Here is a 13,591-nt window from a genome sequence, read left to right as displayed (position 1 = left end):
GTTGTTGCTCGGGGGCAACAAGGTCGACGAGGTCTTCCAGATTGTCGAGGGTATCGTTTTCTCTGGTGCCCGTGTTGCTTTCTCTACCCATGTGCGCCTTGGATCGCTTTGTGCTGATGTCGGCGATACGTCCAAAATGCATCACTATTTTGTATCATAATTTGTCTCTATTCATTGATATATTTCACATTATGATGGTGTACTTATAGTGTTTTGGCTTATTTTACACAGTTTACAACTTTACGGTGCCAAAACAGCAGACACAGGATTCAACAAAGAAAATAGCACGAAGAGTTGCCATATCAAAACATCTTCAAGTGTGCTGAAAATTTGAGGGAAGGAGTTTCCGAACGGATCCCGAAGACAGGCCGAAAAAGAGCCGTAGGGGGGCCACATGCCACCCAGGCGACCTCCTGGCGCGGGTCACCCCTAGGCCGCGCCCATAGGCCGCCTCGGTGGTGGGTCCCGCCTCCGGTGCTCTCCTTTGGCCTATATGACCCTCGTGACCTAAAAATTACTGGGACATAAGATTTTTCGCAGTTCTGCCGCCGCTCCATGGCGGAAACCTACACAGAAGAAAAGACCTTTCCGGCGGGAAGATTCCGCCAGGGAGAACTCCTCCCGGAAGGGGAGATCATCCTCATTGTCATCACCATCATCACGGGCATCATCGATATAATCATCACCATCACCAGCACCATCTCCACCTTCATCCCATCTACTTCACCATTGCAATCGGAGTTGTGCCTTGTACTATTCATCCCCTCTACTCTACCGGTGTTGATTACTCTTTTGTGGTGAATGCTATTGAGTTTTGTTGGAGGATCATTGTTATGACCAGATTGTTAATCATATTTTAATCACCTCTGATCATGATCTCTTTTATGTCTTGTGAGTAGTTCCGTTTGTTCTTGAGGACATGGGAAAAGTCTAGATGCTAGTAGTCATATGATGTTGAAGTAAATGTGTTGATTGATATTTAAGTTATGGTGTTATTCTTCTAGTGGTGTTATGTGAATGTCAACTACATAACACTTCACCTTTTTAAGGACCTAGGGAATGCATCGTGTATAAAGAATTCTTATGGTGGGTTGCCGGAGTGACAGAAACCTGAACCCCAGTTCGCATGATTTTACATGAGGGAGTATTAGATCCTAAAGCTTATTGCTATGGTTAGGCTTTGCCTTAATTTCTCACTTGTATTTGCGGATGTTTGCAAGAGGGATTAATCATAAGAGTGTACTTGTCTTAGCCTAGACGGTGCACTAGTTAAGATCCACCCACATAACACTTATCAATACAAAACATAGTACTAGACGGAATATGGCGAAAGCACTTGACTATCTCTCCCGTGTGTCCTCAGGAACGCCTTAGTCTTTATAAGTTTAGTCCCTTGGCTTATCCTTTGTGCTTAAAATGATTGGGCCCCTTGTTGCACCTCAGCACCATTTAATTCCTTGCATTTATTTCCTTGTTGCTATTACGAGAAAACCCATAAAAAGCTACCTTTCAATACTTGCAGTTATTCCTTGCTCAAGATCAGTTGTCAGTACCTTCTGCTCCTCGTTGAGTTCGACACTCTTACTTATCTAAAAGGCTACGATAGATCCCCTACACTTGTGGGTCATTAAGACCATTTTCTGACGCCGTTGCCATGGAGTGTAGCGCTATTGGTAAGGAAACCTTTACAGTGTACGTGTTGTTTTTTGTGTTACTGTTTCCTATTTTTGTCGCTATGGACAACTCTGCTCTTAGTTTGTTGCTTGTGGGGAACCGCCCCAATGCTATTGTGGTGGAGAAGCCTCCCCCACCTACTGAAATTGTGCCCTTTAAAATACCAACTGGTATTATTGATTGTGTCTTGGCTAATCGATATGCAGGAGATAGACATCCAGGTGAACACTTGCTATATCTTTCACAACAATGCTCCTTATTTAAGCTTGCAGGTATATCGATGGATTTTATTGTGAGAAATCTATTCTCTCTATCATTAAAAAGATAAGGCTTTGGATTGGTATAGGCTTCTTGATGACTCTCATTTACTAAATTGGCAAGATCGTATGCCTCTCTTTTATGCAAAGTTTTATCCTCTTCATGAAATAAATCGAGACATGAATTATATTTATAACTTTGTGTCTCGTAACGGAGAAAGCATCGCTCAAGCTTGGGGGAGATCAAAGTCCTTAATGCTCAAATGTCCCAATCATGAGCTCTCCAAGGAAATTATTCTTACAAATTATTATGCAAGGCTTTCTCGTCAAGATAAAGAGATGCTTGATGCCACCTATGTGGGGCATTCTCCAACAAAAGCACTAAAGCTAAGTGGGATCTTATTGAAAGGATCCATAAGGACAAGGAAGACTGGGAGATTGATAAACGTATTGAACCCGTTATAAATTATGAGCGTGATTATATTGAGAGTTATGTGAAAACTAATTACTTCAATACCTCTGGTGCTAAGATTGGTCTTGATTCCTGATGTCAGCTATGCTAATGCACAAAAGTCCTTCCAATGGCGCCAGAAACAGGTGTGTCGACGGCACCAGGAATCCTTCAGCTGCGGCTATGCCTTAAGGGACTTCCTAGGCAAGTATGCAAAGGATTTCCCCCGTGGCCTTGGAGTCTTGCATTGGTGTTCCCTTGAAGCGGAAAGGGTGATGTAGCACAGTGACGGTAAGTATTTCCCTCAGTTTGAGAACCAAGGTATCAATCCGGTGGAGGAGTATCTCAAGATCCTGCACAAACACAAAATCTTGCTCCCAACGCTATGAAGGGGTTGTCAATCCCTTATAGATTGTTTGCCAAGTGAGAACTGGAAGCAACAAAGTAACAAAGCAAAGTAAAAGCAGAGGTGTAAACGATGGATGTGAATAGACCCGGGGGCCGTAGTGTTTACTAGTGGCTTCTCTCATGAAAGGAAGTGGACGGTGGGTGAACAAATTACTGTCGAGCAATTCATAGAACCGCGCAAAGTCGTGACGATATCTATGCAATGATTATATCTATAGGCATCACATCCAAAACAAGTAGACCGATACTTTCTGCATCTACTACTATTGCTCCACATGTCGACCGCTATCCAGCATGCATCTAGTGTATTAAGTCCATAAGAACAAAGTAACGCCTTAAGCAAGATGACATGATGTAGAGGGATAATCTCAAACCAATGATAAAAACCCCATCTTTTTACCCTTGATGGCAACTACTTGATGTGTGCCTTGCTGCCCCTACTGTCACTGGGAAAGGTCACCACATGGTAGAACCCAAAACCAAGCACTTCTCCCATTGCAAGAATCATAGATCTAGTTGGCCAAACAAAACCCAAGACTCGGAGATACTTACAAGGATATCAAATCATGCATATAAGAAATCAGCAAAGACTCAAATATATATCATAGATAATCTGATCACAAATCCACAATTCATCGGATCTCGACAAACACACCGCCAAAGAAGATTACATCGGATAGATCTCCATAAAGATCATGGAGAACTTTGTATTGAAGATCCAAGAGAGAGAAGAAGCCATTTAGCTACTAACTACGGACCCGTAGGTCTGAAGTGAACTACTCACGAGTCAATGGGGGGCGATGATGATGATGAAGAATCCCTCCAACTCCAAAGTCCCCTCCGGCAGGGTGCCGGGAAGGGTCTCCAGATGAGATTTCACGGAAACGGAAGCTTGCGGCGGCGGAAAAGTATTTTCGAGGCTCCCTGAATTTTTGCGGAATATTTGGGAATTTATAGGCCAAAAACTTAGGTCAGTGGGCGGCCAGGGAGGCCACAAGCCTTCCCACCGCCGCCTCCCCCTGGTGGCGGAGTGGGGGCTTGTGGGCTCCCTGGAGCCCACCTGGCTTGGCCCAAAATCCCCCTGGTCTTCTTCCGTTTGGGAAAAAATCATTTCGTGGTTATTCTTCCGTTTGGACTCCGTTCCAAGATCAGATCTGAAAAGAGTCAAAAACACGAAAAAAACAGGAACTGGCACTTGGCACTGAATTAATAAGTTAGTCCCAAAAAAGATATAAAAGGTATATAAAACAACCAAAGAAGACAATATAACAGCGTGAAACCATCAAAAATTATAGATACATTTGAGACGTATCAAGCATCCCCAAGCTTAACTCCTGCTCGTCCTCGAGTAGGGAAGTGATAAGAATGAATTTTTGATGCTTTCATGCTACCTAGCATAGGTGTCCTTTGTAATTCCTCTTATGTGACGTGAATGTTCAGATCCATTAGATTCAAAACAATAGTTTGCTATTGACGTGGAAACAATAATAATTCAAGCAAATTAGCAAAGTAATCATAAACTTTCAAAATAACAAGGCCAAAAGAAAGTTATCCCTACAAAAACATATAGTCTGGCTATGCTCTATCATCATTGCACAATGAATTTAAATCATGCACAACCCCGGTATTGGCCAAGTAATTGTTTCACACCTTTACTTTCTCAAACCTTTTCAACTCTCACGCAATACATGAGCGTGAGCCGTGGTTATAGCACTATAGATGGTGTGGAATGTAGTGGAGGTTGCAAGACAAAAAGGAGAAGATAGTCACATTAACTAGGCATATCAATGAGCTATGGAGATGCTCATCAATAGATATCAATGTGAATGAGTAGGGATTTCCATACAATTGATGCACTAGAGCTACGAGTATGTGAAAGCTCTTAAAGAAAACCAGTGGGTGTGCATCCAACTTGCTTGCTCACGAAGACCTAAGGCAACTTTGAGGAAGCCTATCATTGGAATACACAAGCCAAGTTATATAATGAAATTTTCCCACTAGCTATATGGTGGTGACAAAACGAGAGACTCTCAATCATTAAGATCATGGTGCTTAATATGCACAAGTGTGGAAAAACTGGTAGCATTGTCCCTTCTCTCTTTTTCTCTCATTTTTTTATTTGGTGGGCTCTTTGGCCTCTATTTTTTTGTGGGCTTCTTTGGCCTCTTTTATTTACTCACATGGGACAATGCTCCATTAATGATGATCATCACACTTTCAACTCAAAACTTAGAGAAACTATGACTCTATATGGAATGCCTTCGGTAGTGTACCGTGGCATAAACATCAATGGAAACATCATGCTAGCTATCTTACGATCATGCAATGGCAATGTAGACGTGGTGGCATATGTCATGGTGGTAGTTGCATGGCAATATATCTCGGAATGACTTTGAAAAAACCATAGTGGGTAGGTATGGTGGCTGTTTTGAGGGAGGCTAATGATGGGTTTTGTGCACCGGCGAAAGTTGCACGGCACTAAGAAGATAGTGATGGTGGAAGGTGAAAGTGCATCTAAACCATGGACTCAACATTAGTCATGAAGAACTCATATACTTGTTGCAAAAGTTTTATTAGTAGTCGAAACAAAGCATTCAACATATAATCCTAGGGGAAGGGTTGGTAGGTATAAACCATCGCGCGATCCCGACCGCCACGCAAAGGATGACAATCAATATACTAATCATGCTCAGATTTCATCACATAGCGGTTCACCATACGTGCATGCTATGGGAATCACTAACTTCAACACAAGTATTTCTAGATCCATAACACCTTACTAGCATGACTTCAATATTACCATAACCACAACTCAAAACTAATTGAGATGAATCAAACTTCTCTAACTATTCATTGCACATGAAGGTGGAAGTTTTCGTATCCCTTTGGATAACTACCCCTTTTGAGACTACCTTCAAAGCATAGATCAACTACCAAGCCACCTACCGCTGTGCTCTAAAAGATATAAGTGAAGCACATAGAGCAAAAGTATCTAGCTCAAAAGATATAAGTGAAGCACATGTGAGCTGAATTGTCTACCAAAAGATATAAGTGAAGCTCGACAAAATCACGGTGTGTGCATGTCTCTCTCTCTAGGTGTGCAGGAAGGATGATTGTGACACAACAAAAATAAAAGACTCCTACGATACAAGACGCTCCAAGCAAAAACACATAACATGTGGTGAATAAAAATATAGCCCCAAGTAACGGTACCGATGGATTGAAGATGAGAGAGGGGATGCCTTCCCGGGGCATCCCCAAGCTTAGGCTTTTACGACATCCTTGAATCTCTTGGGGTGCCTTGGGCATCCCCAAGCTTGAGCTATTGCCACTCTTTATCTTTTTGTCCATAAGAACTTCACCCAAAACTTGAAAACTTCACAACACGAAACTTAAACAGAAACTCGTGATAACATTAGTACAAGAAAGCAAACCACCACTTCCTTAGGTACTGTAGCAAACTTAAATTCTACTTGTGCTGATGTTGGGTTACTGTACTTTCAATCTTCCATGGACCCCGATACTATCCATAGTTTCATCAAAATAAGCAACCAACACAACAAAAACAGAATCTGTTAACAGAAGACCAGTCTGTAGCAATCTGTATACTTCGTATACCTCTGGTACTTCAAAACTTCTGAAGAATTTCGAAAGTCTGAATAATTTGCGTAGCAATCAGCAGCAAAAAGAATAAACTCAAAAGCTCTTACAGAAAAAAAAAATGAAAATTCTTTTCGTGAGCAGAAAGTTTCTGTTTTTTCCAGCATGACCAAACGATCATCCCCAAGACTAATCATAATGGTTTTGCTTGACACAAACGCAAAAAGAAACACAAAAAACACAATCATAACAGAATTATGAAAGTGTGGAAAACACAAAACAGAAAGAAAAAGGATAAATTCGTTGGGTTGCCTCCCAACAAGCGCTATTGTTTAACGCCCTTAGCTAGGCATTCAATGATGCTCTCACAAAAGACAAGAATTGAAGCACAACGAGAACATCATAAAGCATGTGAAAATCACATCTAAGTCTAACATACTTCCTATGCATAGGCATTTTATAGGAAAACAGATTGTCAAGACAACCAATAGCTGCCATATGCAAGGAAGAAGAAAGAGACAATAACAATCTCAACATCACGAGAGGTGATTTGGTAACATGAAAGTTTCTACCAAAATATTTTCCTCTCTCATAGAAATTACATGTGGGATCATATTCAAATTCAACAATATAGCTATCCCATAGGATATTCTTTTCATGATCCACATGCATGCAAAGTTGACGCTCTTCAAAAATAGTGGGATTATCATCAACTGAAGTCATGACTTCTCCAAACCCACTTTCAATATTATTGCAAATATCATATTCATCATAGGGTTTGAACAAATTTTCAAGATCATAAGAAAGATCATCACCCCAATCATGATTATTGCAACAAGTAGGGGTCATAGCAAAACTAGCATCCCCAAGCTTAGGGTTTTGCATATTTTTAGCATGATTTTCACTAATAGGATTTATAGTGAAACCATTGCAATCATAATTTTCATCCAAGGAGCCCTCGTGAATCACTTCATGAATTTCTTCATCACTGATGGGGTCATAGTCCCAGGGTAGGGTCATAGGCCTGCCCTATAGGTCCTACCCAAGGACTACCCTTCTTAAGGGACAAGGCCCTTGGTCAGTTCCGACTGAATTAAGGACTTCAATCATCCAGTCGGTAATGATTCCCCCCATCATCCAGTCGGAGATGAGCATTCGGAGCGTATTAAACTGCCGACTGGATTCCACTCTGTATATCGTAACCTCCCTGGAGGGCAACGGTCGTACGTTTTCATACACCATTATTAGCATTTAAGGCATACGTTACCTGTAACGTAGGCATTTATTCGCCACTACTCCACCCCTACGCACCGGACCGTTGTGAAGGGCAGCGTACTCTATATAAGCCGCCCCTCCTCACTGGTGCAGGGGTTAGCATTTTCACTGTAATCCATATTTCACTCGACATTAAGCTCCCAAGAGCACTGAGACGTAGGGCTTTTACCTCCACCGTAGAAGGGCCTGAACTCATACAACCTCGCCGTAGCTAAGGCTCTGCCCATCCTTTCGTACCCTACACATCTACTGTCAGACTTATACCCACGACAATCACGATTTTCAGATTCACGCATCTCAAGCAAAACTCCATAAAAATAATCAATTTCCCTCAACTCACTAGCAATTCGTTCCACAATAGTGGGTCTCTTAAAGAGACTAGCTAGTGGATGAGGATCCATATCAATGGATTTTTAGCAAGCCAAGAGGCAAGCTAAAAGAAGATACATGGTAACACAAGCAAACAGAAAGCGAACGGAAGAAGGGCGAACGGAAAAAATGCAAATGAAAACGGCAAATGTGAAGTGGGGGAGAGGAAAACGAGAGGCAACTGGCAACAAAAGTAAATGCAAGAGATGAGTTTGTGAGACCTACTTCGATAGATCTTGATCTCTCCTCCCGGCAACGGCGCCAGAAATGCTTCTCATGTCAGCTATACTAATGCAAAAAAGTCCTTCCAATGGCGCTAGAAATAGGTGTGTCGACGGCACCAGGAATCCTTCAGCTGCGGCTACGCCTTAAGGGACTTCCTAGGCAAGTAAGCAAAGGATTTCCCCCGTGGCCTTGGAGCCTTGCGTTGGTGTTCCCTTGAAGCGGAAAGGGTGATGTAGCACAGTGACGATAAGTATTTCCCTCAGTTTGAGAACCAAGGTATCAATCCGGTGGAGGAGTATCTCAAGATCCTGCACAAACACAAAAGCTTGCTCCCAATGCTATGAAGGGGTTGTCAATCCCTTATAGATTGTTTGCCAAGTGAGAACTGAAAGCAACAAAGTAACAAGGCAAAGTAAAAGCGGAGGTGTAAACGATGGATGTGAATAGACCCGGGGGCCGTAGTTTTTACTAGTGGCTTCTCTCATGAAAGCAAGTAGACGGTAGGTGAACAAATTACTGTCGAGCAATTGATAGAACTGCGCAAAGTCGTGACGATATCTATGCAATGATTATATCTATAGGCATCACGTCCAAAACAAGTAGACCGATACTTTCTGCATCTACTACTATTACTCCACACGTCGACTGCTATCCAGCATGCATCTAGTGTATTAAGTCCATAAGAACAGAGTAACGCCTTAAGCAAGATGACATGATGTAGAGGTATAATCTCAAACCAATGACAAAAACCCCATCTTTTTACCCTTGATGGCAACTACTTGATGTGTGCCTTGCTGCCCCTACTATCACTGGGAAAGGTCACCACATGGTAGAACCCAAAACCAAGCACTTCTCCCATTGCAAGAATCATAGATCTAGTTGGCCAAAAAAAACCCAAGACTCCGAGAGACTTACAAGGATATCAAATCATGCATATAAGAAATCAGCAAAGACTCAAATATATATCATAGATAATCTGATCACAAATCCACAATTCATAGGATCTCGACAAACACACCGCCAAAGAAGATTACAACGGATAGATCTCCATGAAGATCATGGAGAACTTTGTATTGAAGATCCAAGAGAGAGAAGAAGCCATCTAGCTACTAACTACGGCCCCGTAGGTCTGAAGTGAACTACTCACGAGTCATTGGAGGGGCGATGATGATGATGAAGAAGCCCTCCAACTCCAAAGTCCCCTCCGGCAAGGCGCCGGGAAGGGTCTCCACATGAGATTTCGCGGAAACGGAAGCTTGCGGCGGCGGAAAAGTATTTTCGAGGCTCCCCTGAATTTTTGCGGAATATTTGGGAATTTATAGGCCAAAAACTTAGGTAAGTGGGCGGCCAGGGAGGCCACAAGCCTGCCCACCGCCGCCTCCCCCCTGGTGGCGGAGTGGGGGCTTGTGGGCTCCCTGGAGCCCACCTGGCTTGGCCCAAAAGCCCCCTGGTCTTCTTCCATTCGGGAAAAATCATTTCGGGGTTTTTCTTCCGTTTGGACTCCGTTCCAGAATCTGATCTGAAAAGAGTCAAAAACACGGAAAAAACAGGAACTGGCACTTGGCACTGAATTAATAAGTTAATCCCAAAAAAGTTATAAAAGGTACATAAAACAACCAAAGAAGACAAGATAACAGCGTGAAACCATCAAAAATTATAGATACGTTTGAGACATATCAATTCCCAGTTTCTAATTGATTTTTGCAAAGATTTTGCCTCTCACATTGACTCTTCTAAGAAGAAGGAGATAAACACCATAAACCTTTTAAGTATTTACCTGTGGATATCAATGTTGTTGACCGTGTCTTGCCTGCAGTTTTATATGAGAAGTCCCCTTTTCCCACCATGAGGAGGGAGCATTCTTTTGTCACAAGCATCATAAATAAAAGTGAAAGAACGACTGATGAGCATGAGGACCTGATTAAGGTCCATCCTCAAGTTGCATTAGTCAAGGATCTTGTTACTAGTAATATTGAGGATTCCAATATAAATTTTTGTGTTGTTTCTACTAACCTTGTTACAGCCAAGAATAAAGGCCCAATTTCAGGTACTCGAGTTGTATCTGTTAAAATAGGAGATCATAATTATTATGGGCTATGTGATTCGGGATCCAGTGCTATTCCTTTTTCACTTTATCAAGAGATCATGAATAAGATTCTACCATGTGAAATTGAAGAAGTTGATGTTACTATTCATCTTGCAAACAAATAAACTATCTCTCCTATTGGAATTGTGCGAGATGTTGAAGTTCCATGTGGAAAGGTAAAATATCCTACCGAATTTCTAGTACTTGGTTTAGTGCAAGATAGTTTTTTCCCTATTATCTTTGGTAGGCCTTTTCTGAAAACTTGTGGAGCTATTATAGATTGCAGGAAAGGAAAAGTATATGTTGAACTTAATGGTGAGCCATATGAATTTAACTTTTCTAAATTCTCGAAGCAAACTCGTGGTACTGATCTGCCTAGTAACGATAAATTATTGAAGAGATTGCTTCTATTGCTATTCCTCCTAACAATCCTTTGCAGCAATTTATGGAAGACCACAAGAATGATATGCGTATGCAGGAAAGGAATGAGCTAGATGACATGTTCTTGAGACAACCTGCTATCCTGAAGCACAACCTTTCGGTTGAGCCTTTGGGAATTTTGTCGAAACCAAAAGAAGACCCGGTGTTTGATCTTAAACCTCTTCCCAGTACGCTCAAGTATGCTTACTTAGATGAAAAGAAAGTATATCCTATTATTATCAATTCTAACCTTTCAGGATATGAAGAAGAGCGATTATTGGAAGTCCTTCGTAAACACCGAGGTGCTATTGGCTATACCCTTGATGATCTTAAGGGGATTAGTCCATCTATTTGTTAGCATACTATCAATCTTGAGCCTGATGCTAAATTAGTTGTTGATCAGCAATGGCGGTTGAACCCGAAGATGAAGGATGTTGTGAGAACTGAAATCCTCAAGCTTCTAGCCGCAGGTATTATCTACCCCATAGCTGATAGTAAGTGGGTAAGCCTGGTATGTTGTGTTCCCAAGAAAGGAGGTACGATTGTCGTTCCTAATGATAAGAATGAACTAATACCTCAAAGAATTTTTATTGGATATAGAATGTGTATTGATTACAGGAAGCTTAACAAGGCAACCAGGAAAGACCACTACCCGCTGTTGTTCGTCGACCAAATGCTTGAAAGGTTATCCAAAAACACTCACTTTTGCTATCTTGATGGGTACTCTGGCTTCTCTCAAATTCATGTTAACACTGCCGATCAAGAGAAGACCACTTTTACTTGTCTCTTTGGTACTTATGCTTATAGATGTATGCCTTGTGGTTTATGCAATGCTCCTGCTACTTTTCAAAGGTGTATGTCTGCTATCTTTCATGGTTTTTGTGAGGAAATTGTGGAGGTCTTCATGGACGATTTCTCTATCTATGGAACCTCTTTTGACCATTGTCTCCACAACCTTAACAAAGTTTTGCAGAGATGTGAGGAGATGAACTTGGTACTCAACTGGGAGAAGTGTCATTTCATGGTCAATGAGGGAATTGTTCTTGGCCACAAGATTTCTGAAAAGGGAATCAAGGTGGACAGGGAAAAAGTCGAAGCAAAAGAGAGGATGCCTTATCCAAAGGACATCAGAGGTATTCATAGTTTTCTCGGTCATGCTGGTTTATATAGAAGATTTATTAAAGACTTTTCTAAAACTTCAAAACTCCTCACTAGTCTTCTCCACAAGGATATTCCTTTTGTGTTTGATGAAGATTGTAAGGAAGCCTTCCAAGTTCTTAAGAAAGCCTTGATAACTGCCCCTATAGTCCAACCACCTAATTGGAATTTGCCTTTTGAAATCATGTGTGATGCTAGTGATTTTGCTGTTGGAGATGTGTTAGGACAAAGGGTTGATAAGAAATTGAATGTTATACATTATGCTAGCAGAACCCTTGATAGTTCTCAAAAGAATTACGCTACTAGTGAGAAAGAATTTTTAGCGGTATTGTGTGCTTGTGATAAGTTTAGGCCTTACATTGTTGATTCTAAAGTCATCATTCATACTGATCATGCTGCTATTAAGTATCTTATGGAAAAGAAGGATGCCAAACCAAGGCTTATCATATGGGTCCTTCTTCTTCAAGAATTTGATTTGCAGATTGTTGATAGGAAAGGAGCGGACAACCCTGTAGCAGACAACCTTTCCACGATGGAGGACATACCACATGATCCTATTCCGGTCAACGATAGTTTTCCCGATGAATAGTTAGCTGTTTTGCGGGTACAATCTAATTCTGATCCATGGTATGCAGATTATGCTAACTTTATTGTTACAAATTTTTTTCCTCCAGGTTTAACATTCCATTCCAGCAGAGGAAGAAGTTCTTCCACGACTTGAGGTATTACTTTTGGGATGACCCACATCTTTTTAGAGAAGGTGCGAATGGAATTGTGAGGAGATGCATACCGGAGCATGAGCAGAAGGATATCTTGAGACAATGGCATAGCAGTCCTTATGGAGGACATCATGCCGGTGAGAGGACAGCTCACAAGGTTCTCCAGTCAGGTTTTATTGGCCTACTCTCTTTAAAGACGCTAGAAATTATGTTTTATGTTGTGATAAGTGTCAAAGAGTTGGTAATATTATTAGGGGAAATGAGATGCCTATGAATTATTCTCTAGTCATTGAGCCTTTTGATTGCTGGAGTTTTCATTTTATGGGTCCTTTTCCTCCTTCACACAAGTACACTCACATCTTAGTAGTTGTTGATTATGTGACAAAGTGGGTTGAAGCAATCCCCACTAAAAGTGCTGATCACACGACATCCTTGAAAACACTCAAGGATGTAATCTTCCCTAGGTTTGGTGTACCTAGGTACCTCATGACCGACGGAGGATCACATTTTACACATGGTGCTTTTAGAAAAGCTCTAGCCAAATATGATGTTAATCATAGAATTGCTTCACCTTACTACCCTCAAACAAGTGGGCAAGTTGAGCTCACAAATAGAGAGATCAAGTTTATCTAGCAAAATACACTGAACAGTTCTAGAAAGGACTGGTCCAATAAGCTAGGAGATGCCTTGTGGGCGTACAGAACTGCTTAAAAATCCCATGGGGATGTCTCCATACAATATGGTCGATGGCAAGGCATGCGATCTACCATTAGAGTTAGAGCACAAAGCTTTCTGGGCTGTTAGAGAGCTTAATGTTGACCCAAAGCTTGCTGGTGAAAAGCGTCTCATGAACTTGACTTCTCTAGATGAGTGGAGAAGTGAAGCTTACGAGAGCGCAAAAATGTTCAAAGAAAAGGTAAAGAAGTGGCATGACAAGAGAATTTTGAAA

The sequence above is a fragment of the Hordeum vulgare genome, chromosome 7H, assembly GCF_904849725.1.
Source record: "Hordeum vulgare subsp. vulgare chromosome 7H, MorexV3_pseudomolecules_assembly, whole genome shotgun sequence".
NCBI classification, from domain to species: domain Eukaryota; kingdom Viridiplantae; phylum Streptophyta; class Magnoliopsida; order Poales; family Poaceae; genus Hordeum; species Hordeum vulgare.
Note: the sequence above shows the minus strand (reverse complement) of the source record.